General features: G+C 37.7%; 1 long non-coding RNA gene across 1 annotated transcript in view; it reads right to left on the bottom strand.

Annotated features, from left to right (window-relative positions):
• LOC141567474 (uncharacterized) overlaps positions 1–25,554 on the bottom strand; it is a 263,287-nt gene extending 237,733 nt beyond the window's left edge. The window contains exon 1 of the long non-coding RNA XR_012490114.2: positions 25,256–25,554. This is a non-coding gene — a long non-coding RNA (uncharacterized LOC141567474). The remainder of the gene's footprint in view (positions 1–25,255) is intronic.
• Between the last annotated feature and the right edge of the window lie 2,034 nt (positions 25,555–27,588).

Raw genomic sequence — 27,588 nt, 5'->3', positions numbered from 1 at the left:
ACAGATCTGAGTTCTTGGCTACAAACAGTTAAGCACAATGTAAGACAATAGTTCCCCCTTTATCCAATGGGATACGTTCCAAGACCTCAGTGGATGCCTGAAACTGTGGATAGTATTGAATTTTACATATACTATGTTTTTTTCTCACTTATGATAAAGTGTAATTTATAAATTATGTGCAGTAAGAGATTAACAATAATAACTAACAATAAAATAAACAATTATAACAATATACTCTAAAAGTTATGTGAATGTGGTCTCTCTCTGACAACTGATGTGATAACCAAGATGGCTATCACATGACTAAAGAGGGGGGAGCACACACAGCATGGATATACTGGACAGAGGGATGACTCATGTCCCAGGTGAGGCGAGGCAGGACAGAACGAGATTTCATCATGCTACTCAGAATGGCAAGCAATGTACAACTTATGAATTATTTATTTCTGGAATTTTCCATTTAATATTTTTGACCATGGTTGAGCGCAGGTAACTGAAACCATAGAAAGCGAAACTACAGATAAGGGGGAACTGCTGTACATTGGAAGGCTGATAGGAAACATTGAGATGGAGACCCAGACTTGAAAAATGATTAGGGACCTAAAGAAGCAAGTTGGCAGGAATTGCTACAACGCCATGCCACAGCACTGGCATGGTTGCCACAGTTATCACCAATGCATATGCCACGCCATCATGGCCACCACCACATCTGGCCTCCAACACCACTGCGTCTGCTGTCACTGGACATCAGACATTGCCAGATCAGACTATGAAAAGACTCCATCAAATTCAAAGAAGAAACAGCAGAACTACTTCAGGATGTGAAGTATCTATTGGAATGGCCTCAGTGTGTCATTAGAGCTAGACAGAAACTTCTTTAATGTGCAGGAGCCATAGTAATGCCATGCCACTTAACAAATTTAGCTCTAGTCTTAGTGGAGCTTTCAGGCCTTCTCTGGTAGATGGAAGAAATAGACGATTCTAATTTTTAAATTTGGGGATAAGGACTGTGTGGGCTAGAAGAGCAATCCTCTCTTAAAGATGTGGACATAGTGACCATAAAAAGGGACTCAGCAGGTATCATGCGGGAAAATTTTCCTGTGCGTATAAAGCGCCAGACCTCAAACTCAGCTGAAATCCACGGTCCATAAATAACCTCAGTCTGCAGGATCATTACCTCTCCAGGGCATAAGTATCTTTTAAACCTGGAAAAAGCTGACCTTCTATGGAAACATTTAGAGGAATCAAACTGATAGTATTAGATTTTTTTGTGTTAAGAAGGAGTCTGTGTAATTTAGCATGTCAAATATTTGTAACATCAAAGATACTATGCTCTGATAGAGAAATTCAAATTAAAACAGGTTTTATTGGGTAATTTACTTGGTTGAAATTTTATGTAGACATTTACTATGATATTGGAACGTGCATGTTAATTTAGGATTCACCACCATGAGTAAGAGAATTGGTCCGATCCTGACCTGAGGCAGAACTCTGTGGTACGTTGTGACCAGGAGCTTCTTCTGGGACGTAATTATTAACATACATGATGAAATACTTGAATAATTTTCTGATAGACATTAATTAGCTTAATAACCTCTTCTAAGAACACCCCAGCTGATGTTATACCTTCTGAAATGCCTCAGGACTTTTAATCACTATTTATCCCATCTTACACTGTCTCCTTAACAGGAATTTAAAAAATCCAGTCTAAAATGATTCACTAACCACTGTTTCTGCTATAAAATGCTTCTACTAAGTTGAATTCTTTGAATCGCTTAGAAAGCCTGTTTACTTGCTTCAAAACTTTGACCCAGGCTGTGAATTAATTTGTCTGAGAAGTTTATTTAATAATATTTATATTTAATTCATTATATTACAAAATTTATCATAGTATTGGAGATTTTTTTCCCGTCAGTCAGAAAATAGTACTTAAAAAGAAAATCTGCAATAGTAAATTTATAAATTTAGTTAACATTGTTTCAAAGAATGAATCTGATTTGTAAATAAGACCAAATGGTTACCACAGCCCCCCTTAAAAACTGTTAGCTAAAATTTTGTTGATTTATAAATAGAATAATTAGATTCATAACTTGAAGTTAAAGTTTAAAGATGAACTAGGTTTTTGGATTTGGAGTTTTAATAATTAATTATTAATCCTTTTTAAAAAGGTTGTCTCTTGACTAATCTTTTCAGTACACAAAACCTCCTACAAAGGCATTGAAAATGCAGACACTGATCCCACCAAAACGTGCATAATGAGGGATTTGGCAAACATAGCAAAGGAGCTTGGATACTGAGAAACCAAAATAATAACTAATGACTGTGATGAGAGATTTTTTTTCCCCCATTAAGGAGACTGCCATGGCTCTTTTTAAATGCTATGAAAGCTTGTTCATTCCTTCAGCCGTTTTCAACTATTATCCAGAATGGATTCATGAAGCAAATCTTTTCTTAAAATTGGTACTTAAATCTCCTTTTCAAGCTATGTCCTCCAAGGCAGAATTAACATGATCAGCTTTATGTCTCATTCCTTTTTTTTTTCTTCTTTTTTTTTTATGTTCATTCTTTCCATCATGTACAGAGTAGAAATAAAAGTTTTAAAAAGGAAGGCACTTGGGCCTTCGGATGGCTCAGTTGGTTAGAGCAAGAGCTCTGAACAGGGTTGCCGGTTCCATTCCCACATGGGCCAGATTGAAGGACAACGACTTGGAGCTGATGGGCCCTGGAGAAACACACTGTTCCCCAATAGTCCCCAGTACATTTTTTTTTTTTTTTTTAAATGGAAGGCACTCAATGTATTGTGTCTTCAGTTTGAATGTCTCAGTATTAAACTGTAGGTCCCACAAAGACATTTTGGAATTTTTGTCTCCTCACCATTATGTTCCTAGAATTTACAACGCTGTAGTCACTCAATAAATACTTGAGTGACAGACTGACACACAGAATAAATTACTAAGAGATTCCCTTAAGAGCTTCCACCTTTCTACTTGTTCAACTTTATTTTCACCGACACAAGGTCCAGTACATCATTTCTGGTCTGTGGTTCACCTTAGAGACTCGCAATACCTAAATCCATTACTGGGATACAGACTGCCCTGTAAGGTTAGATTTTTTTTCCCGAGTCCCAAGGGCAAAGCTGGCCCCCAATAGGCATCAGGAGAAAATTGCAGAGGTTTCAAGCAAGGTTGAGCCTGTGAGTCAATCAGAAAGCCAGGTTTGGCATTTAGAGGGATTTAGATGTGAGTGGCAGAGCCCTGGGCTGACAGCAAGATCTGTAGATTGGAGTCTGCAGATTCTAGCATGCAGGGGCCTTTGGTTTGGGGTTACCTTGGCCCAGAAGAAACAGGCAGAGGAAAAGGACAGACCTGGGATTGAATGAGATCGTGGAATCTGAACAAATATGTTGCATATCCACACAAATGCATCAACTAATGCATAATGGTTGACACTGGGTGTGAGCTGTCTGCTTTCTGCTCTGGGATTCAATGAGCGTCTGGCCTGCTGAGGGCATTTTCTAGATAGCAGGCATGGACTGAAGCTGGAAGGAAGGCAGCTGTCTGTGGTTCTGTTCCCTCCTGGATCCTACAGCATTTCCTTGCTCAATAACAAGAGCAAAAAATAAGAAACCATATATTTTGATGACTATCGGATTGTTTTTTAAAACCTCATCGAAGGGGGTATAGCCTTTTAAAACCTCATCGAAGGGAGGGTGTCAAATGAATGCAACACAGAGGTTAAAAAGACCAAGTAAATATAATGAGAAATGCCTTTTAAATGAATTACCATCTTCTCTTTTTATTATTAGTTAAGATGGGATCAAAGCTATATTCACAAATTTTATATTATTTTCTGGAAAGAAAGGCTTGTGGGGTCCAGTGCAAAATGAAAATGGGGGTATGTAATGTATAGCATAAGGAATATAGTCAATAATATTGTAGCAACTATGTATGGTGTCAGATGGGTACTAGACTTATCAGGGTGATCACTTTGTAAGGTATATAAATGTCTGATCACTATGTTGTATACCTGAAACTAATATAGTATTGTATGCCAACTGCAATTGAAAAAAAAAAAAATACATGGGAGTCTCTTGTTCCAAAAACTAGAAAAATGTGTCATTAAGGTACTAACGTATAAAGCTTTTTCCTTTCGTCTGTGATTTCTCTCTTGACTTTTCATGGTGCTTTGACTTGTTATTTCATTGTCATTTGAAGTAAAAAAATAAATAAATTATTAGTATGAGTTTTTCAGTTCATCTTTATATGTGCAAGACCAGAGTTGGATGCATATTTTAGAGCACTGACTGGTATGTGGAATCGTCAAAATGACACAACCCCTATTTTTTAACGTGTACATGCATGTTTATTTCATTCTTACCAGAATACTAGGTGGACAGCCTTTTACTGGATATTCTGAGTTCCTTTTCCATATGCACCTCTCTCTGAATAGAACATTTTAAGTTTTCATGCTGTTATAAGAAGATAATTTAAAAATCTGTTGACCTGTGATTGTTGGAGAAGCTGACATGTGTAGGCCCTGTGCACAGTCCCTTCTCTAGTTATGACCTGATGATAAACTAGAAATGTAAAAAAAATAATAATAAATCTGACTCAACAAATGTGTTTCCAGCCAAACAAGACTATGGAAATAAGAAATGAGGAAGTAATAGTCACATGTATCAAAAGATTGACCTATCAATTCTCAGAACACCAATGTTAATAATAATGGCTAATATTTATGTAGAGTTCACTCAACTTACACAGGCACTAAGATATATATATATATAAATTCATTTAATCCTCACATCAATCCACTGATGTACAAATTTTTGTATATAACATTTTAAAGAGGAATCTACAGAGTCACCAAGATGTGAAGTAATTAGACCAAGCAGGTTCCAGGTAGTGAGGGTAAAATCCATCCTCTGTGTGTCTGATACCAGGGCAGCCTGTCTCAGCATTGTGTTATATTTTTATGTTCTTATTTCTGACATTTTTTTACATTGTTGATGCTTTTCTGAATCATTAATATAAGAGTTAGTATCTTTTTTTGTTATTTTTAACTTTTATTAGTTTCAGGTGTACAAAACAATGTAGTAGTTAAACATTTATCATTTATATCCCTCACACAGTGATAACCCCCCTTCCCCCCATCTACTACCCCTCTGACATCGCATACAAGCATTACAGTTCCACTGCCTCTATTCCTAATGCTGTGCTCCACTTCTTGTAACTATATATGTATACATATATATATATACATATATGTATATATGTATATATATTTATATATGTATATATGCATATGTGTGTATATATGTATATATATACATGTATATTTCATATCCATATCATAGAATTATATATATATAATTGTAGTTGACATTCGTTATTGTTCAGCTTCAGATTCAGGAAGAGTTAGTATCTTAATTCCCAATTTAATATTATGAAGGAGTGTTAGGCACGGATGTGTACTCATTTTAAAATAAAACCTACTGACCTGTTATTAATAACTATAAAACACTTCATATCCATATCATAGAATTAGAGATATTTGCCCACAGTAAAAATTTGACTTGATAGGAAGTGAGAAATAATGCCTATTCATCTCAGGTTAAAACAATTTAACTTTCCTCTTTAAAACCTTTTTATCAACAAAGACAAAAAAAATTATAATATTAGGATTTTTAGTTATTCTATACTTAACTCATCCACAGGGTAATGTAAATAAATTTATTGAATACCACATAAGATTTTTTTTCGCCGTTAGGTTTCTAAATAGCTTGTAAACTCCATATCTTAAAAAAAAGAAAAGAAAAGTATACCCAGAATCAAGCAAAGTTCTTCACATATAATATATCTCTTAAAGATTGTTTATGAATTAAATAAATAAATCACTGCATACTAATTATAATGCATAGTAATTGTTTTAAAAGGAATTCAATAAAACCTGCATTGAATGTTGTATCACTACTTGTGGAAAACTAGAAGAAAAAAAAAAAGCATCAAATTTATTTCAGCAAGAATTTGAAATGAAGAAAGAGGAATATAAGCTGCAAACTACATCAAAGTGACTATTTGAAAAAAATTAAGATTTAAGGACATAGAGACATGAAACTGTAATGAAATGGAAATAAATTTCTCTCGGTTGGTTGTAATGGATAGTGTGGGAATACACATTGAGATTTAAATAAAGTAGCTTAATCCAAAGTAAATATAGTCATGCAGTGGTTTTACCAAGGAAAAAATGGATTTCTCAAAATAAAAGACATCCTTTATAATAGTGGCACTAAACCCTAATGGAAAATAAGGGTGCCGCTCTGATGCTTTTTGAATATCACGGAGTATTTTTCTGGTCTATGCCAAAGATGGTTATTCTCTCTTCAACTAAATCAAAAAGATTCACTGCCAGGGACAGACCTAATATTTTCTGAATATCATAGATTAGGCACTGTCTTCTCTGCTGTTTCAAAATTAATATAGTAAGCATGTGTTTCTTCTTGATAATAAAATATATAATATTTTAAAGTAAAACTAATATTCAAATTATAAAAAGATGATTTAACATGTGCTTTAATATGTAAAATTGAGTTATGTATCACTAGGGCTTTAATTTTTAAGTTTTCACTGGATCTAAGGGATATACACGCATATATATCAATATCATGGTTCAATATACAAAAATTCATTTTTGTCAGAGGAGAATATGAATATGTTTTATGGCTCCCAAGTGTCATATATATATGCTATTTATCCTTTTTTGTGTTCTCTTCTGGTTTATATTTATGCTCACAACAGTATCATTTTATTTATTGCACTTTATGGCATTTCATTTTTGAATGTGTTAGAAAAAAGCCTCAAGCTAAAAGTCGACTATAGTTTTTTTCTTTAACGTTTTGCATCATGCTGTTTTTTGCTACCCTACCTCACCATTTCTTCTAGCTTTTTCCACTATATCAAAATGGCTTGAAATATTTTAGTAAAAACCCAACCTTCTCCTCACATCCCTCAGTTTCATGAAAAAATATTTCCTCTCCTGAGCACCTAGAATGATGAAAGTACATCTCTGCTTCTGAAAGAGATTGGTTTCTAGTTCTAGAAATTTCATTTCATTTTAGCAGTTAGCTTGGGGTCTTATAGAATGGGGAAGTTTACTTTAAAATCTTAATCAAAAAGGCCACTGAAATAAAGCAAGCTGAATCTTTAGGAGAAATAATCCACTGAAAACCAAGAATGTGATTTGAGAATGGAATTTAACTATAATATCTTATGGAGGTACACAGAATTACAACCAATTCAGAATGCTTTCAAAATACATTAAGAAATATATGCATTCAACCCAAGTAAAACCTGGCAGCAGGTGGATTAAGACATGTTTTCAAGTTCTAATAGTATAAGAAAAAGGTTGTGTTAGGGTGTGATTCTCAAATTCTATAACCGAGACAGCAAGGATTTCACATTTCCAATCTGCAATTGTGATACTGTAATATCATTAAAAAAATAACATATTTTGGTCTTTGGCCCTGGCTCCTGGTCAGAGCTCCTTTTAAAGCCTTTGTAATTTCCTAAATGATAGCAATGTTAAGATCATCTTTCATTCTAATATCTGGCCTTTGATCCTGGTTCCTGACACAGAAGTCCTAAATCCCTTGGAATTTCATGTGTGATTGGAACACCTCTTGGTGGGCTTCTGGATAGCTTCAGAATGGGGGCTGGTCACCGGAAAGACCAAACCATGATGAGAAGCTTAGAACTGTCAGCCTCCTTCCCCACCCTTCAAAGAGGGAGAGGGGCTGGAGACTAAGTTAATAATCGATCATCCCTACATGATGAAACCTCCATAAAAATTCTTTAATTACAGGGTTTGGAGAACTTTCAGTTTGGTGAGCATATACATCTGCCAGGAGGCTGGTGGACCCCCATCTCCATGGGGACAGAAGCCCTGGTGCTTGGAACGTTTCTGGACCATGCTCTATGTATCATGCCATCTGTTGCATAATAAACCAGTATGTAAGTGTTTCCCTGAGTTCTGTGAGACATTCTAGAAAATGTTTTATCCAGTTTATTGAACCCAAGGAGGATACATCTAGACAATGGAATATCATACAGCACTAAAAAGAAATGAGTTATCAAAATATGAAAACTTATGTAAGAACCTTAAATGCATATTAAGGGAAAGAAGCCAACCTGAAAAGGCAACATACTGTATGATTCCAACTATAATAACCCCCCCTTCTCCATGGTTTCACTTTCTGTGGTTTCAGTTACCTGAGGTCAAATGTGGTCCGAAAAAACTAAACGGAAAATTCCAGAAATAAATTCTTGAGTTTTAAATTGCTCGCCATTCTGAGTATCGTGATGAAACCTTGTGCCGACCCACTCCGGCCCAGGACATGAATCATCCCTTTGTCCAATGTATTTACACTGTATGTACCACTCAGCCATTAACCACTTAATAGCTGTCTCAGTTATCAGATGGACTGTCAGTGTATCACAGTACTTATGTTCAAGTGACCATTATTTTACTTAATAAAGACCCCAAAGCATAAGAATAGTGATGCTGGGAATTTGGATATGCCAAAGAGAAGCCATAAGTGTATGTATGTGTAGGAAAAAACACAGTATACATAGGGTTCAGTACTATCCATGGTTTCAGGCATCCACTGGGGATCTTAGAATGTATCCCCCATGCATAAGGTGGGACTTCTGTATATGACACTTTGGAAAAGGCAACACTATGGAGATGGTAAAAAGATCAGTGGTTGCCAGGCTTTTGGGGGGAGGGGATGGATAAGTGGAGCACAGAGAATTTGGGGGCAGTGAAAATACTCTGATACTATAGTGGTGACTACATGTCATTATGTCTTTTGTCCTAACCCACAGAATGTACACCACCAAGAGTGAATGCTCGTGTGAACTACGGACTTTGGGTGACTATAATTGTGTCAATGTAGGTTCATTAATTGTAAGGCATGTACCACTCTGCTGGGGATGTTACTAATGGAGGAGCTTTGCACGTGTGAGGGCAGGAGGTATACAAGAAATCTCTGTGCCTTTTGCTCAATTTTGCTGTGACTCCAAAATTGCTCTACAAAAAGAATTAGTCCTTAAAATAAAATGTCATTTTGTATTGTACTCACCACAAACCACCACATACAAGTGAACTTATTTAAAACATAACAGAGAGTATTATGACAAGTTATTATTATATTAACCTTAATCATTCTCTCCTTTTTAATATTTGATAGTCATCTATAAACGTTATTTGTATCATAATGCTTTATAAAGAGCGTTTACGGCTTGCATTAATCATGGATTTTATGGCAGGCAGTGTTTGCTTTCCATAAAATACCTGTTGCCCCTCTCCTTTGCAGGAGAACCTTGATTTAGTTTGGAGTGGTAATTGGCCCAGCCCCAGTCCTGCGCACCTTGTCAGATGTATGATTTCTTTCTTATTTTGCAACTAGGGATCGTCACATGATCCAGTTCTGGCCAATAAACCTGAAGCGGAAGACTGCTTGGCAAAGAAGGAGGGCACAGAGTGTTGTGGGAAAGCTTACTTTTAAAGGCTATACCAGATATCTGCCTCCCGATGGAAGACTACAACACCAACTTTTCCAAACATTTAAGAAAGGAATAGCATCAATGTTACGTAAAGTCTTCCAGAATATAGAATAAGATATGACTGCCCAGGACACTTTTGAGGTTTGCGTGATCTTGATAGTAAAACTGACAAGACTTTGTAAGAAAAATCACAAACTAGTATTATTTTTCAGGAACATAGGCAAAAATCCTAAATAAAATTATGATAAAGAAAATGTAATACTACATATTAGGGATAATATATCATGATCAATTTGGTTTATACCAGGAAACCCTGCAAAGATTAGCTTAACATTAAAAAAAATCAATAAATACAGGTCACTACATTACAGACAAAATAAAGAAAACACCATATGATTCTCACTAGAGATTTGTATTAAAGATCAGCAAGCGAGGAAAAGGAACTTCCTTAATCTGATTAAGGGTATCTACCAAGATACTTCAGCTAGAATCACATTCACTGTGGAAATACTAAACTCTTTCCCCCAAGCTTCCAACCAACATGAAGATGCTCATCAGTACTTCTATCCAACATTGTCTTGAAGGCCCTTGACAATGTAATAAAGCAAGAAAAAGGAATAACATGGTCAAAGTTTAGGTAACAAGAAATAAATTCACAGGTATTCACCAATGACATTGGAAGAACCAATATTATATATAAGTGTAAATGAAATGAAATCCAATTTATTATTATTATTATAGGTGGGAAAAGCAGACTTGACAAAATGATATGAAAATCTACTTTGGGAAAAAAAGTGGAAATTGACAGGAGACTTCAGGGTGGGGGTGGGGGAAGAGAAAGAAAAGTTAGTGGTGATTAGGTTGAACATTTATCAATATGTTTTCAAGGTATAATCATTAAAACAGTTCATAATTTGTAATATGGAAAGATGACACAGATATATTATTAAATTTTAAAAAACACTGTTTGCTTTTATTTTAAAAAATGTACTCTTTGTTAGTCTTAGGACACTCATGTGTGTGTTAAGTACATTTTAAAAAAAAAACAATAAAAAATTGCTTATAGTGTTACTTTGGGGAAGCTAGAATGGAAATGCATAGGGAGTTTCCATTCTTAATTTTGCACTTTACTGTTAAATGTTTGCTTTAATTTCACTATTACTATTAAGAAAGGTGGTTATGTAGTGAAATTATGAAGTATTATTTTCTTTTCTTCTGTATACATATCTATAAAAATAAATGCATTTTATAATAAAAGGAAGGAAGTTGAAGAGCTGATCTGGAATGATCTTTAAGTGACAACACTACTTAGGCAGTCTATATAATTCAAGGTTACAATAGTGAGATGTTAAAGATATACATATATATATATATATGCATATGTGTATATATTTATATATTTATATCTACATAAAACATTAAGTGAATGAAATCAATGGCTTTTTGTTTTGATTTTTAGTTTTCCTAAAATAAATTTTATTCAAGGGGTCTTTGATCCCTGAGACCTTTGAAAACTCTTTCAGGGGTGTGACATCATAAAAATGGCAGCGTGAAGTGAGCCTCTTGAAATCTCCCCTGGAATTTACAACAAATTGAACAGCTATAATTCCACAAGGGACTCCCTGCACAGAAGACAGGCAAGACTAAGAGACACACAAATGAAATCATCTAAAGGTGGGCAAATTGGGCAAGCAGAGGAGGAGAAGGGGGGAGGTTCAGAGATGCAGGCTGTGTAGGCACAGGACACAGACCGAGCTCCGAGCTCTGAGCTCCCTCCATTCCAAAGCTACCACAGCCATGGGAAAGGGAAGAACTCAGACTGCTAGTGCTATGATTATGGCCCACAGTCCGTATAAGGGATCAGCATATAACACGGCAGAACCCAACGCTCATGGCAGAGACCTCAGAGCAAAAACTGAGGGTAGAAGGGTGAAAATGGAGGTTTAAGTCTTCACGGCCAAGCAGAGGATGGAAGGCTTAGGCACTGAGCCTTGCCGCCCCCCCCCACCCTCCCTGACCTCATCCTACCCTCACCCTCCCAGTGCTAGAAGCAGAACAGCAGCCGTGTCAGATCAAAAGAATAGAATATTTGCAGTTCTGAGAACTGTGGCCCGCAGCCACAGACTCACAGCCCAACTAGTTCCAGCAAAGAGGAGGGAGCCTTGGGTGCAGGACTGACTGTGGTGGTGGTCGCAGCCATTGATCTGGGCCACCTCTCACAATCCAACCCACCTCTGTCCTCACCTATCTGAGCGGATCCCTGTAGGAGTAAACAGAGCTGCTGAAACACATGGGCTCTGAATCTGGTGCAGGAAGAGCTTTGGAAATTCACATCCTCCCACGGAGGTGGTGCCCTGTGACCCAGGAAACCTGTTCATAGAGGAGAAACCCGCCTTCCAGGGAATTCCCCCCATTGTGTGAGAAGCTGGAACAGTACAAAAAAAATATAACACTACAGCGTGAGGGAGAATAAAAGGTTACAGTCAGAGAGAAAATAAAACATTCTACCAACACCTACTGGAAAACAAAAGAAAGACCTCTTTCTATGAATTTGTTGCAGAACCCACTCCTGTAGATGCCTAGGAAGAGAAATAATAACTCACTAATTTCCATGAATAACCAAGGTAACAAGACAGCCCACAAAGAAAATGAAAAGTCTCCAGAAAATGAACTTAAAGACATGGAAATATGTGACTTAAATGACAGAGAATTCAAGGTTGCAGTTCTGAAAATACTCAATAAGATGCAAGAAAACACAGACAGGCAGTTTAATGAACTCAGAAACACAATCAAAGAACAAAATGAACATTTTACCAAAGATACTGAAATTTTTAAAAAGAACCAAATAGAATTTCTGGAGATTAAGAACTCAATAAAAGAAACGAAGACTGAAATCGCCAGCTTAGATAGTAGAGTTGACCAGATGGAGGAAAGAATCAGTGACATTGAAGATAGAAATCTGGAAATGACACAGATGGAAGAAGAGAGAGAATTCAGAGTTAAAAGAAATGAAAGAACTCTACAAGAACTTTCTGACTCTACCAGAAAGAGCAATATAAGAATAATGGGCATACCAGAAGGAGAACAAAGAAAGAAGGGAACAGAGAATATATTCAAACAAATAGTCGATGAGAACTTCCCAAACTTGTGAAAAGAACTGGATCCTTGAATCCATGAAGCAAATAGAACACCTAATTACCTCAATCTCAATAGGCCTTCTCTAAGGCACATTGTATTGAAGTTGTCAAAAATTAACAACAAAGAAAGAATCCTAAAGCAGCCAGGGAAAAGAAGACGGTAACCTACAAAGGAAAGCCCATTAGATTATCATCAGATTTTCAGCAGAAACTCTACAAGCCAGGAGGGAGTGGAATCAAATATTCAAACTATTGAAAGAGAGAAATTATGGGGCAAGAATAATATATCCAGTAAAGGTATCCTTTAGATATGAAGGAGGAATAAAGACCTTTCCAGACATACAGAAGCTAAGGGAATTTTCTAACATAGCGACCTGCACTATAAGAAATACTGAAGGAGGCTATTCGACCTGAAACAAAAAAGCAAAAGAATACAAAACCATGAGTAGTATTATGAACAGATAGAAGTAGGAAATGGCAATCCCTACACCAAATAGACACTATACACTTAAACATAACATACAGGGTAAAGAAGAAAAAAAAAAAAAACACTTAAAAAAAGAGAAAAAAGACAACTTGCTACTGCAGAGCAGAAATCAACTCACAGCTTACATAGGGATAACTTGTGATGACAAAAACATAAAAGGGAAGGAGTAAAGGTCTGAACCAGCACAAGGGAATGGAGAAATTAAGCATACTAAAGAAAATGGTATACTCTACATATGAAACTCTCTTTTACATAAGTAAAAAGTAACCACTGGAAAAAAAAAAAAATCCAGAACTGAAATATATAACATAACTAAAGAAGAAATAGAGGGAAAAATAATAGAATACCACCACACTGAAATAATTGACAGCTACAAAAAGGCAAAGAAACAATGAAGACGCCATTCTACCAGAAAACCAGAGATAGAATGATAGGAAATTCTCATATATTAATAATCACCCTAAATGTAAATGGACTGAACCCACCAATAAAAAGGCACAGAGCAGCAGATTGGATCAAAACACTAAACCCAACCATATGCTGTCTCCAAGAGACACATCTCAGCTACAAGGACAAGCATAGACTCAAATTTAAAGGGTGGAAATTGACACTCCAAGAAAATGGTATCCAGAGAAAATCAGATGAAACAGACTTTAGGATAAAAAAGGTAACAAGAGACAAAGATGGACATTTCATAATGATAAATGGGACTATACAACAAGAAGACATAACAGTTACCAATATTTATGCCCCCAATCAGGAAGCACCAAAATATATTAAGCAACTACTAACAGAACTAAAGGGAGAAATTGACCAAAACACAATTATACTAGGGGACCTAAATACATCATTGAGAGCTATGGATAGATCATCCAAACAGAAAATAAATAACGAAATAGCAGCTCTAAATGACACATTAGATGAAATGGACATAATTGACACTTATAGAGCACTTCATCCTAGAACATCAGACTATATATGCTTTTCTACTGTACATGGAACATTCTCAAGGATACACCATATATTAGGACATAAAACTAGCCTCAGCAAATTTAAGAAGATTGAAATCATCCCAAGTATATTCTCTTATCACAAGACTTTGAAATTGGATATCAACTGCAAAAAGAAAGCAGGAAAAAGCACAAATATGTGGAGATTAAACAACACACTTTTAAAGAATGACTGGGTCAAAGAAGAAATAAGAGGAGAGATCAAAAGATACATAGAAACAAATTAGAATGAAAATACATCCTACCAAAATTTTTGGGATGCAGTGAAAGCAGTTTTAAGAGGGAAATTTATATCATTACAGGCCTATCTCAAGAAAAAACAAAAATCCCAGATAAATAACCACACATTACACCTTAAAGAACTAGAAAAAGAAGACAAATGAACCCAAAATTCAGCAGAAGGAAGGAAATAATAAAAATCAGAGCAGAACTAAATGAAATAGAGAACAAAAAGAAAATAGAAAAAATTAATGCAACAAAGAGTTGGTTCTTTGAAAAGATTAATAAAATTGACAAACCCTTGGCTAGACTCACTAAGATAAGAAAAGAAAAGACACAAATAAACAAAATCAGAAATCACGGATGCCACAGAAATACAAAGAATCATCCAACAACACTATGAAGGATTATATGCCACCAAATTCAATAACCTAGAAGAAATGGTCAAGTTCTTAGAAACATATAGCCTTCCTAGGGTGAATCACAAAGAATTGGAAAATCTAAATAGACCGATCACCAGTAAGGAAACTAAATCAGTCATATGAAATCTTCCCAAAAGCAAAAGTCTGGGACCAGATGGCTTCACTAGTGAATTCTACCAAATATTCAAAGAGAATCTACTATCTGTCCTATTCAAACTCTTCCAAAAAATGAAAGAAGAGACAATACTCCCTAATTCATTTTATGAGGCCAACGTTACCCTGATACCAAAACCTGGTAAGGAAAACACAAAAAAAGAAAATTAAAGGCCAGTACCTCCGATGAATACAGATGCAAAAATCCTAAACAAAATTTCTAGCAAATCGAATGCAAAAATGCGTTAAAAAGATTACACATCGTGACCAAGTGGGGCTCATCCCAAGGGCACAATGATGGTTCAACATCCGTAAATTGATCAGCGTGATACACATAAACAAAATAAAGGACAAAAATCATATGACTATACCAATAGATGCAGGAAAAGCGTTTGACAAGATACAACATCTATTTATGATTAAAACACTTAATAAAATGGGTGTAGAAGGAATATACCTCAGCATAATAAAGGCCATATATAACAAGCCCTCAGCTAAACTCATAATTAATGGTGAAAAACTGAAGCCCTTTGCTCTATGTTCAGGAACACGACAGGACTGTCCCCTATCACCTCTGCTTTTCAACATAGTGTTGGAAGTCCTTGCCAGAGCAATCAGGCAAGAGAAAGAAATAAAAGCCATCTAAATTGGGAATAAAGAAGTTAAATTGTCACTCTTGCAGATGACATGATGCTACATATAGAAAACCCTAAAGACTCCACCAAAAAGCTATTAGAAACAATAAACGAATACAGTCAAGTTGTCGGCTACAAAATCAAAGTACAAAAGTCTATTGCATTCCTATATACTAACAATGAAAGCTCAGGAAAAAAAAAAAAAATTCCTTTTGAAATTGCAACAAAAAGAATAAAATACTTAGGAATAAACTTAACCAAGGATTTAAAAGACATATACACTAAAAAATATAAGACATTTTTAAAAGAAGTTGAAGAAGACAAAAAGAAATTGAAAGATATTCCGTGCTCATGGGTTGGAAGAATCAACATAGTTAAAATGGCCACATTACCCAAAGCAATATACAGATTTAATGCAATCCCCATCAAAATCCCAATTGCATTTTTTTATATAAATAGAACAAAAAAACTTCAGATTTGTATGGAATCAAAAAAGACCCAGAATAGCCAAAGCAATCCTAAGAAAAAAGAACAATGCTGGAGGTATCACACTCCCTGACCTCAGCTTGTACTACAGGACAACAATAATCAAAACAGCATGGTATTGGCAGAAAAACAGACACACAGGCCAATGGAATAGAATTGAGAACCCAGAAATAAACCCACATAAATATGGACAGAGAATTTTCAACAAAGAAGCCAAACCATACAAAGGAGAAAAGACAGACCCTTCAATAAATAGTGCTGGGAGAATTGGAAAGCCATGTGCAAAAGAATGAAACTAGACTGCTATGTGTCACTGTGTACCAGAGTACACAAAATTAACTCAAAGTGCATCAAAAACCTAAACATAAGACCTGAAACAATAAATTGCATAGAAGAAAACATAGATACTAAACTTATGGACCTTGGGTTCAAAGAACATTTTATGAATTTGACCTCAAAGGCAAGGGAAGTAAAAGCTAAAATAAATGAATGTTATTATATCAAACTAAAAAGCTTCTGCACAGGAAAAGAAACCATCAACAAAATAAAGAGGCAACCAACCGAATGGGAGAAAATTTTTGAAACAATGCCTCCGATAAGGGGCTAATATCCAAAATATATAAGGAACTCATACAACTCAACCACAAAAATAATACAAGCAATCCATTTACAAAATGGGAGAGGACCTGAAGAGACATTTCGCCAAAGAAGACACAGAGATGACAAATGGACATACGAAAAAATGCTCAACATCACTAATCATCAGACATGCAAATAAAAACCACAATGAGATATCACCTCACCCCAGTCAGAATGGCTATCATCAACAAGACAAATAGTAACAAGTGCTGGAGAGGCTGTGGAGAAAAAGGAACCCTCATACACTGTTAGTGGGAATGCAGATGGCGCAGCTGTTATGGAAGGTAGTGTGGAGGTTCCTCAATAAATTACGAATAGACTTACCATATGACTCAGCAATCCCTCTCCTGGGTATCTACCCAAAAAATCTGAAAACATTTATCCGCAAAGATAAATGTGCTCCAATATTCATTGCAGCTTTATTTACGGTGGCCAAGACATGGAAACAAGAAACATGTCCTTCGATAGATGATTGGATAAAGAAGCTGTGGATATACACAATGGAATACTATTCTGCCATAAGAAAAGATGAAATAGTACCATTTGTGACAACATGGATGTATTTTGAGATTATTATGCTAAGTGAAATAAGTCAGACAGAAAAAGTCGAGAACCATATGATTTCACTGATATGTGGTATATAAAACTGAAAACAACAAAAGAACAAGACAAACAAATGAAGAAACAAAAATCAAAGACACAGGCAATAGTTTAGTGGTTACCAGAAGGTAAGGGTGGAGGGGGGTGGTAGATGAGGGTAAAGGGGATCAAATGCATGGTGATGGAAAGAGAACGGATTTTGGGTGGTGAACACACAATGTGATATATAGATGATGTATTACAGAATTGTACACCTGAAATCTATGTAACTTTACTAACAGTTGTCACCCCAATAAACTTTAATTTAAAAAAAAAAAAGCTCTTTCAGAAACCCTGCCTTTCCCTCAAATATTATCAACCAGAGTTAAGAGTTCTCTGCACCCAGTGTACATGTTCCTTTTTGATCAGTGTATAACTGCAAAACTCTTTGAGAATATTTTACCAAAAATATTAAATTACTTCATCATTGCAAGGCCCCTTTGTACTTTCAGATTCCAGCAAATAGCCTGGTAACCTCACAGGAGAGCAGGAAATGAGCTGAAATCATAAAATGTAATAAACATTTCAAATGAGTTTGTGTCTCTGTGCTCAGAGTGTAGAGTGTGGGACCCAGGCAGCTCACGCCAGAAGAACTTAGATGATTCTATCAGCCTCCTGGTGACCAGGCAGGAATAAGAGACTTCACGGAGTTCAAAACAAGAGCCTTTGCAGACGGATAATCAGAGAAGCTGGGGAGCATGCAAATAATTCAGTCCTTTAGCTAAATTACCTAAATGGAAATTACTCACCCAGGAGCTCCATCCCGCTGGAAACTCTTGGTCAATGAAGAAATGAGCAGTTAAAAAAAAAATCAAAAAAAAAATCTCCAGGCTGAACATTTTTCATTTTGAAAGTTTTATAGTCCTGAAACTAGAGGGAAAAGGTGGAGTGATCCTTCTAGAATTGTAATGAATTTGACTTTGTTTCTTTGTTTACCTTTTAAAAACATCTTAACTACCATTTTCAATGGCTTTTAGAAAACACTGGCTGAGTCAGTGAGTCTGATTCAATCCAAAATGTGCTGCCAGGTTAGGTAGAAGCATCAGCTCCATCACTGATGTCATTTATAATGTGGGGGGGAAAAGTATCTGTACTTGTTTAAAAGGGAAGCAAAAATAATCATAAAAGCAGTACAGGTAGTCCTCATATTTCAAGGCAAGTTCTGCAAAATATATGAGTCACTATTTGAAACTTGAATAAGTTTTTCTCATAGCAAGAATGTGAAATTGTGTGAAGGTTCCCAGAAAACACAGCGCTATTCTATGACTGTTACATAATTACTATTTTCACATTTGAGAAAATATATCCTGGGAATCTTAGTGAAGATTCTTATGTGCAAGTCACAGAAAACAGCTAACTAGCTGACTGTGAAATGGGAACTTATTAACACGTTATCTCTTAGGAACTCAGGAACACTGACTGGCAGTGTGGAAACTCTCTGTAAAACTCTCATTGCTACACCTGTCTCTTATCTCTGCCTCCTGGATCCTAAAGACAGGCTTTTGTTGTCCCCTCCATGTATGACAGGCAGTGCAAAGTCTCCCAGTAGCTTCTGAGGCTCATCTACTCCCTTGGAAGAGTTCATATTAGGCTGACCGACTGGGTTTCAGTTCTAATTCCAAATGCCCATGTAATTGCCCTAGTTTGGGTTGGGTTCTATCCAAAGTCCAATTGGATGTGAGGATCTCAATCTTGTGGCAAGGAAACAGTTCTTAGAGAAAGCAGTAGTCTTAAGCAGTGCAGACATTTACCATGTTGAAACGCATGGCATCTGAAGAGGATCCCACAGTCCAATGGCACAGTGGGTGTCGGTGACATGGAGGGACATAGGCAGTGTGGCTCAGGACAGGAGCGTGCAGGGCACTTTTTGTTATTGCAGACATTGCTGCTGGGGATTTTCATGCAAATGTTTCCTTGGGGTGTCTGCAAGGATGACTCTAAAGTCCACACCTGGAAGTCACATCTCATGAGTATATTTGTTACATCACAACAAAGTGTTTTACAAAGTCCCTGTATTCATACACTTACTCCACTGGCAGTGTATACCGAAGTATTTTATTTAGTTAATGTTGTTTAAAACATTTGAAAACATTACGTTTTATTTATGACCTATCGGATGGATGTGAAGTGGAATTTTCTGGAGGTTTTCATTTCAATTTTCCTGATGACTAGTGAGGTTGAGAATCTTTCCATGTAATTATTAGCCATTTAGGTGTACCCTCTCTGAATTGCCTAATTCTATTTCCCCATTTTCTATGGGATTGGTTGTTTTTTATGTATCGATTCATACATTCCCCTTACATGTTCTTTTCAGCTTTTATACTGAAGTTACTTGTGCCTTTGTAACTTTAAATGCATACAGTCTGAAAGGTTTTGCAGGCTATGTAATATTTTGTATTCATTCATAAAATCAAACACTTTCCTCTTACACCTGCAGATGTTGAATAAACAAATAATTTTCCCAAGGACACTTAGACATTCAGTGGCAGCCAGGTATGGAACCTGTATCTCCTACACCTTACTCAGAGCTTTTCCAATTCTATACAGCAATGTTCTCAAGAACTGACACAGGCCCAGCGTGATTCTAACCACTGAGGATGCAAACACTAACACCACCGCCAGCCCTCATCATGTAACACTTGCCCACCGTGCTGACCTTCCCAACAGGGCAGACACGCCAGCTACTTGAGGTTCTGAAATATACAAGGTCTTCCATCTCCTGGGGCGTCCACATACATCCCATCTTTCTGAAACAAACCTTCTTCTCCTTTTTTTCTGCCACATTTATTCTCCCTCCTCTTTCCAGATTCCACTTAATCATATCCTCATCTATCAAGTTTTCCCTTAACTGTCTTAGGCACTGTGCTGGGCACTTCCTCCAGCAGACTGCCCTTGGGCTCTTCTTCAGTTATTTCAGGTCCATCTTCCTCAAATACTGTGATGCTGGAGGACAGGGCTCATATGGTTTGCATTCCCAAGTACCAGATACATGACAGGTTTGTAAGAACTGTGTGTTGACTGAATGAACAAAGGGTAGAATAAAGAAAAGCTGGGGGGGGGGGGGCAGGGCATCAGGCCCTATGCAAACAACTGTATATTTCAACACAGTAAATGCGATGAGCAAACTTTAGGTGATAATGCATGCTACCCTATGTAGGTATACTGTCACACACAAAATGGTTTATTCTCATCTCAGAGTCTTTCAAACCTTTTTTCCTTTCCTGGACCTGTCACCTTTTAATATGAGACAGATTTCTAATGACTGTGATCCATGAGTATTTGACTTATTGCCACAAATATAATTTAGAAAATGGTTAGCTCCAAAAGACAAGCAATTACTTAAAACTTGCTTTAGATTTGAAGACTTAGCTTAATTTGCTCAGAGGTCCTTTGGAGATGCACGCTCAGCAAAAATGTTAAAGACGATCCTACTCTAGCTAAATCCATTTCCTACTGAAAGTGCATCTGGCAAATGTCTGAAATGGTAAAGGTAAAGTGAAATCATCACCTACTTTCTACAGCTGCCCTGGGTGAGAAAGTGACAAATAGATTCCCAAAAGTATTGTGACACTCTTGATACATATAAACCTTTTTAGATTGCTTTCCTGCTTGAGAGTTAGCAAGACCATTCTGCTATAATTTATTGTGAAATCAGACATCACTCAGTAACTTCAAGGCCAAAGTCACCTTACTTCATTATTGTTTTTATTATATCTAGTTTAATGCTGTTAAGCATTTTAGGTAGTTTGGGAATGACAAATATTTCCACCAAAATATATTAACTAGAAATAATTTTCCCTCACTCATTGCCTTCTCAAACTGCAGACATCACATAAACATTTCCCTAAAATTAAAACGATTGACTCAAATACGGTGTGCATCTGAGTCAAAACATCCTAATATATGAAGCTACCTCCTGCTTGCAAATTAAGCCCCTTTGGTTGTTGCGTAAATAAAACTTAAACTCTATGACGAGTAACATGTTACACTGTACATTGTTCTCTGCTGTATCCTTGGTACCTGGAACAGAGACTTGAACTTACATGTATTATTGAATGAGGTGGGGAATACTATAAAACTCATCTGAGATGAAGAAAACACAGTTCAGAGAAACTAATTAACATTTTCAAAGGTCAAGTGCTAATTGCAACCCAGGAGTCTGACTGGAGATCAGTTCTTCTTATCGGCTATTCTCCTTAAGCAATGAGATTTGTTTTATGTAACCAAAGCCTGCTGCAATCCTGCAGTCTTTCGGATTCCCTTTCATGGCTCCTTCAGGAAATAGGTTCTATCCTAGGGTAACTTCCTAGGAGTCTTATTTTAAAGGAACATTCTTTCATATTTCCCACGTTATTTCTTATCACTCAGACCCAAAGAGGTGACTGACATTTGCCCAAGAGAAAATGTCAACAAATTAGCATTAGTGTGCTAATTACTCCACTGGACACCATGTACCCAGAAAAGATGGAAATCAGCTCCCTGATATCATATCCCTGCTTGTCTGCTGCCTGATTACACTGGGCTTCCCCCAGCTGTGCCTCACCTTACCTTCATGGATCCTTCTTAGAAAAGCTTGGTTTTTTGTTCTTCTCTAATAATTGTGATCACACACATTCTGCTTTGTCCTAATTGACAACCGTGCACTGTAAAATATTTGGGGCTTAATAGTTAAAATTCAATGGCCAAATCACAGAATTTTCTATTTGCAAAGGAGGGGATATATACATATATATCCCTTTAATTTTACCCAGTAGAAAACTACAGCTTAAGGAAGCAAGGTGAGCCAATCAAGGCTCACAGGTGTATGACTTAGGTATTAAATAGTATATTAGAAGTTAATAAGAGCTATGGGGGAAAAATAAGGTGTGGGAGTGGTGGAAAGTGGCCATAATTAATAGAAGAGAAGGGTTCATTGAGAAGACAAGAGCTGAGCAAAGACTGAGACTGCAGTTGTCCTAGAGATGAACAGGGTAGAGTAACGTGGGCAGAGTTGACAGGGCAAAGAACCTAAGGCAGGAGCATGCCTGGCGCCTTTTTAGGAACAGCAAAGAGGTTGGTGTAGCCAATGTGGGGAGTGCAAATCTGAGAGCAGTGGCAGAGTAGGGCAGAGAGGTGGGTGTGTGGTGGTGAGGACAACGACCTGGAGCCAGGCAAGTGACTTGGAGGGCACTGGCTTTACTCTGAATGCAAGGAGGGGCCACTGCAGGATGTTGAACTGAGGGCTGGCATGATCTGATACACTTTCATGGCGTGTGTGTGTGGTCGTTAATATTCCCCACTCACTGGGCGATAAGGCAAAACTCAACACATTTATAAGGACAAATCACCCACACTCCTGGATCAAAGAAGAAATCATAATTTAACAATACTTAGAATGGAGTCAAAATGAAAATGACGCGTAGCAAACCCTGTGGGATGCACAAAAAGCAGCCCATTTTTAAAAACTGTACCGTCTTAAATATATCAGGAAAAAAATAATTGAGTTAGGTGTCTATCTTAAGTAGTTGTAAAAAAAAGCAACACAGAATGTATTTAAAGAAACGGAAAGAAAGTATATAATAAAAGTGAAATCAATGAACTAGAAAATGAAGATCTAGTCAGATCATTAAAACCAACAGTTGATCCCTTTAATAGATGAACGATAACAAACTTCTGGCAAAACTAACCAAGAGGACGTCATAGGAATGGCGGCAGCGAGGTGGTCTTCTTGAGTTCTCCTCCGGAACTTATCACAAATTGAACATCTATAACCCATCAAAGGACTCTCTGCTCATCACACAGAACAGCTAAGAGACTCTACAGGGATTACTTGAAAGTGGGCAAATTGGGCGAGCAGGGGAAGCGGGAAGGGAGCGGAGTGGAGATGCTGCCCGCATCCGCATCTGTGGCTACAGAGATGCAGGGGATCCCAGGACAGAACAGAGACCACAAAAGCCGGGAGGTGGGCTCTTTCCCTGCTACCACAGCTGATCTCCCTGCTGAGAGCAGCATATCCAGCCTTTGAGGCAGTAACCTCAGCTGAGACCTCCAGCTGGGCCCTAGGTCGGACAAAGGAGGTAAACACCATACCTGGGCCCCTCCCCTCCCAATCCTACCCCTGCCCTTCCAGAGACTCAAGCTGGCCCCTGAACTGAGGAGTAGTGTCAGAGTACAGAGGAGCCATAGCCCTCAGGATCTAGGAAGACCCGGCTTACAGCTATGACCCAGGAAAGAGACTGGGAAGAGTGTGACACTGCTGGGCTGGAAGACGGAAGACCCCTCGATCCCCAGCCCCCACCTTTTCTGATTTGCCCTATGGCAGGGCAATTACAACTGGGGAGACACACCCAGGGGTCAGCAGCAGGTGGAAGACGCAGGTCTGAGCTTTCAGCAGCTCAGAAATCTCCCTCCCCCCCCCGCCCACACACACGGAAGAAGTGCCCTAAGACTCAGGAGACCTGGGCACAGGGCTGGTTGTGTTACTCTCAATGCGCACATGTGCAGGCAAGAGCAGAAACTGCACTGACTTTGTAAAACTACCATCCAGACCCCATAGCCCCACTCATCTAGAACTGCAGTCCCAGGGTCACTCTGGGCTCTGCCTGCACACGACGCAGAGGACTCTTTGGTACAGCAGACGACAGCCTGGAGAATATTTGGTGGGCTTACGCCAAGACTGTTGCTGCTTTTTTTGTTTTGTTTTGTTTTTGTATTTTCGATATTTTTGCCTGTGTTGAGTGTGGGTTATCAGTTGTTTTTACATGTGAATGTATTTGGTTTTTTTCTTTGTTGTTGTTGTTGGGCTTGGTGATTTGCTTTGTTCTGAAATTGCCCTACACCAGGGCCCAGCCCAAGAGGCACAACATTCAACACACCCAGAGGCCAACTCCAGACCAAACCAGAGTATTACCGGGTTTGACCTACAAGTGACACACTCAGAGGGAATTCTCTACAGGCACAAGAGCCCATAGAGGCCAAACCTCATTTAAGTGGTCAACCCTCATGTAGCAGGACATCCACTGTGGGCAGAACCAAGTCTGACAACTAGTCAGCCTAGGAGTCAATCCCACCTACTGACAAGCCAAAAGCAATTAAAGATCAACTTTAACAGGACAATATACACAAAACTAACCAAGAGAAAATGAGAGCAGTTACAAGTATATTAGAAATGTAACCTAGGAAAGAACTCTGAGTAAAATTAACCATAATGAGACAATATCATCAACAATTTTTAACCATCAAATATCAAAACACAGACTAAATAAACAAATTCCTAGAAAATGTATCTTTCCAAAGTTGGTCCAATAAGAAATAGAAAGTCTAGATGATTTTAGAAATGTTAAAGTAATTGAAACAGTAGTGTGGTCTTTCAAAATAAATACTAGACCCAGGTACATTTCCAGGTATTTTCTACCAACAATTACAGTTTTAGATCATTCCCCTCTGGAAATAAAAAAGGAAGGAAAAAGCTCCATCTTATTGGTATAATTATGATTCCAAAGCCAGAAAAAACAGCTTAGGAAAAGGAAATTATCAGCCCATATAACTCTTGGCTACAGATATAAAATCCTAAACAAAATATTAGCACATCAAATCAAACAATGTATAAAAAAATATAATACCCACAACCAAATGACGTATAATTTAGGAATGCAAAAAGAGTTTAATTTTAGCAAATTAAAAATTCCATTCACCACATTGACAAATCAAAAGAGAAAATCTCTACTCACACATCAAAAACAGAAAAAGCATTTGATAAAGGCCAACATAAACACATGAAAAAAAAAACCCTTTGTAAATTAAGGGTAAAAGCGAATTTCATTTGATAAAGGGTATCTACACATAGCATAGCGGCATCCTAATTAAGGAACCATTAGAAGACTTACCTTTAAAGTCCATGCTATGAAGACGTCTTGAATCAAGGATTTTGTGCACCAAAGGTAAAGCAAAAACGGCTCACCAAAAGCTTGTCTGGTGCTGGGAACTCAGAGCACCTGATGTTTGGTGCCCTTGAAAGCCAATGCAAGGACCAGAAATTAGAAACATCTGATACCAATGTGTCACAAAAGCAAATATCTTATTTTCAGTTTGGTAAAAACCTCCACGTTGTAGCTCTTATCTCTAAAGTAATAATATCTCTTTCTGTCTTCACTCAGTGTTATACTCTGATTTAGATGCCCTTCTGGTGCGTTACCACCTCTAATTTCAAAGAAGATTAATGTCAAATTAATAAGCAGAGGAATGAGGTTTGTATGTCAAACTTTCCTTACATTTCCCTGAAGACCACTCCAAAGGAGAAAGAAATGGGGTAGAAGATAGGAAGGAAGGGGGGCCATTTAATACATTATTATCTAAAGAAAACAAGTGTGGGTTGGGGAGTAATGCTCAATCATGGTTGAGTGAGTGAAAGATTCACCAGTTATCTGTTCTCTTTCAATGGTCCACCCACCCTATCCTTCTCCTTTTCCACTTGACCTTGGAAATACTAAATCCTACTGATTTGCAGTCTGAAAGGCCTGGCATCCAGCTCTGGCTCTGTTAGCAATTGTGGGACTCCCGACACTTACTCAATGTGTTAATTTCTGGTGGCTGCTGTAACAAATTACCACAAACTGGTGGACTTAAAACAACTGAAATTTGTTCTCTCACCATTCTGAAGGTCAGAAGTTCCAAATCAAGGTCTCAGCATGGCCATGGTCATTCTGGACGCTCTAGGGGAGAATCTGTTCCTTAACTCTTCCAGCTTCTGGCAGCTGCCGGCACTGCCAGATTCGTGGCTGCATCACTTCCAGGTCAGCATCTTCAGATCTCTCTCTGGTCACTCCTCACATTGCATTCATTCTCCTCTGTGGATGGTCAGATCTCACTGCACCTCTTTCCTATGCAGACACATATGATTACATATAGGGCCAACCAGCATAACCTCCCCATCTTGAATTAAGATACTTGACTTAATCGTATCTGCAAAGACTTTACCGTAACATTCACAGGTTTCAGGGATTACGATCTGATTTCTTTAGGCGCCACCCACCATTCAGCCCACAGAACTTAATCCCTCCAATTTTCAGTTTTCTTAGCTGCCAAACAAAGATAAGAATACCCAACCCATAGGATGTGGTGTTCTGAAGGTTAAATAAGAAGCATATAAACATGAACTAATACAAACACAATCTCAGCCTGCTCAGTAAATCGCGCTTCATTTACAGAAGACCATAATTTATCTCCATAAAGCTTTGTGACCTATGGACAGTTCTTAACTTGGAATCTCCTAAATCCTTACAGATATAACTAATGTTACATTCCATTTAATTTTGTCTCCCTACGTAGCCTCTCACCTTTTTCCTGGATGTTTTGCTTGTCTGTGTCCAGAATTCTTAGCTAACTATAAAGCAATATATTACACATTATCCTTGTCAGAAGGAGTTCTTGCCTGGAAGAGGAGACAGATATATATGAGATGATGGACATTGTATTTTTTAATGAATCAGATGTGATGGGAGAACAGAGAAGGTGGTTACTAATTCTGCCTGGGTTTTGCCACAGGAGATGGCTACTGAGTCAGACCTGCCCACTGGCCACAAGCACCCACATGTCCTATAAGCCAAGCTTTGTCCATCTTTGCTAGGTTCACTGTGATAAGGGAAATCTCAATCATGTTGACATTATCTCTTAAAAATGTCATCTGGGCACCAAAAGTAAAAGTAACTGGATCCAGTGTCTTTCAGATATGTTTGATTGTTTCCCCATTAACTTTCTCTTATTTTGTTTTCCACAGATCACTTCTCCTGAGATGCTAGTTTCTCTGCTCAGGACAAGAGTGGCAGACAAGGATTCTTGCACTTTGGGATGAGAGCTGACACAGCCTGACCAGACATGAGCTGGAAAAATGACAGAGTGTCTACCAGGAGACAACGATTTGCTGCTTGTTTTGACTTGATTCAAGATGACCTAAAATGCGTCCATGTGAAGAACACAAGCATCCATAGGTTCAATGGGTCTGATAGTAGATGACTGCTCAAACTACCAGCGGGCCCATCAACATCAGCATTTGAGCACTGAATCCATCATCTTTTTTCTTATAGAAGCATTTCCCACGCTGTGCTCCATGCTGCTAGGATAAGAAAATGCAGTAAACGCTGGATTATTTGACAGCTGCTCAATGTACTTCTTTCTTCTTGCATTCACACTGCCCCCCTGACCTCCACTTTACCATCAAAGT

This window comes from Rhinolophus sinicus, chromosome 17 (genome assembly GCF_057876585.1).
Source record: "Rhinolophus sinicus isolate RSI-liver-muscle chromosome 17, RSI-T2T, whole genome shotgun sequence".
In the NCBI taxonomy this organism is placed as follows: Eukaryota; Metazoa; Chordata; class Mammalia; order Chiroptera; family Rhinolophidae; genus Rhinolophus; species Rhinolophus sinicus.
This window is presented reverse-complemented; position numbering and strand designations above follow the sequence as displayed.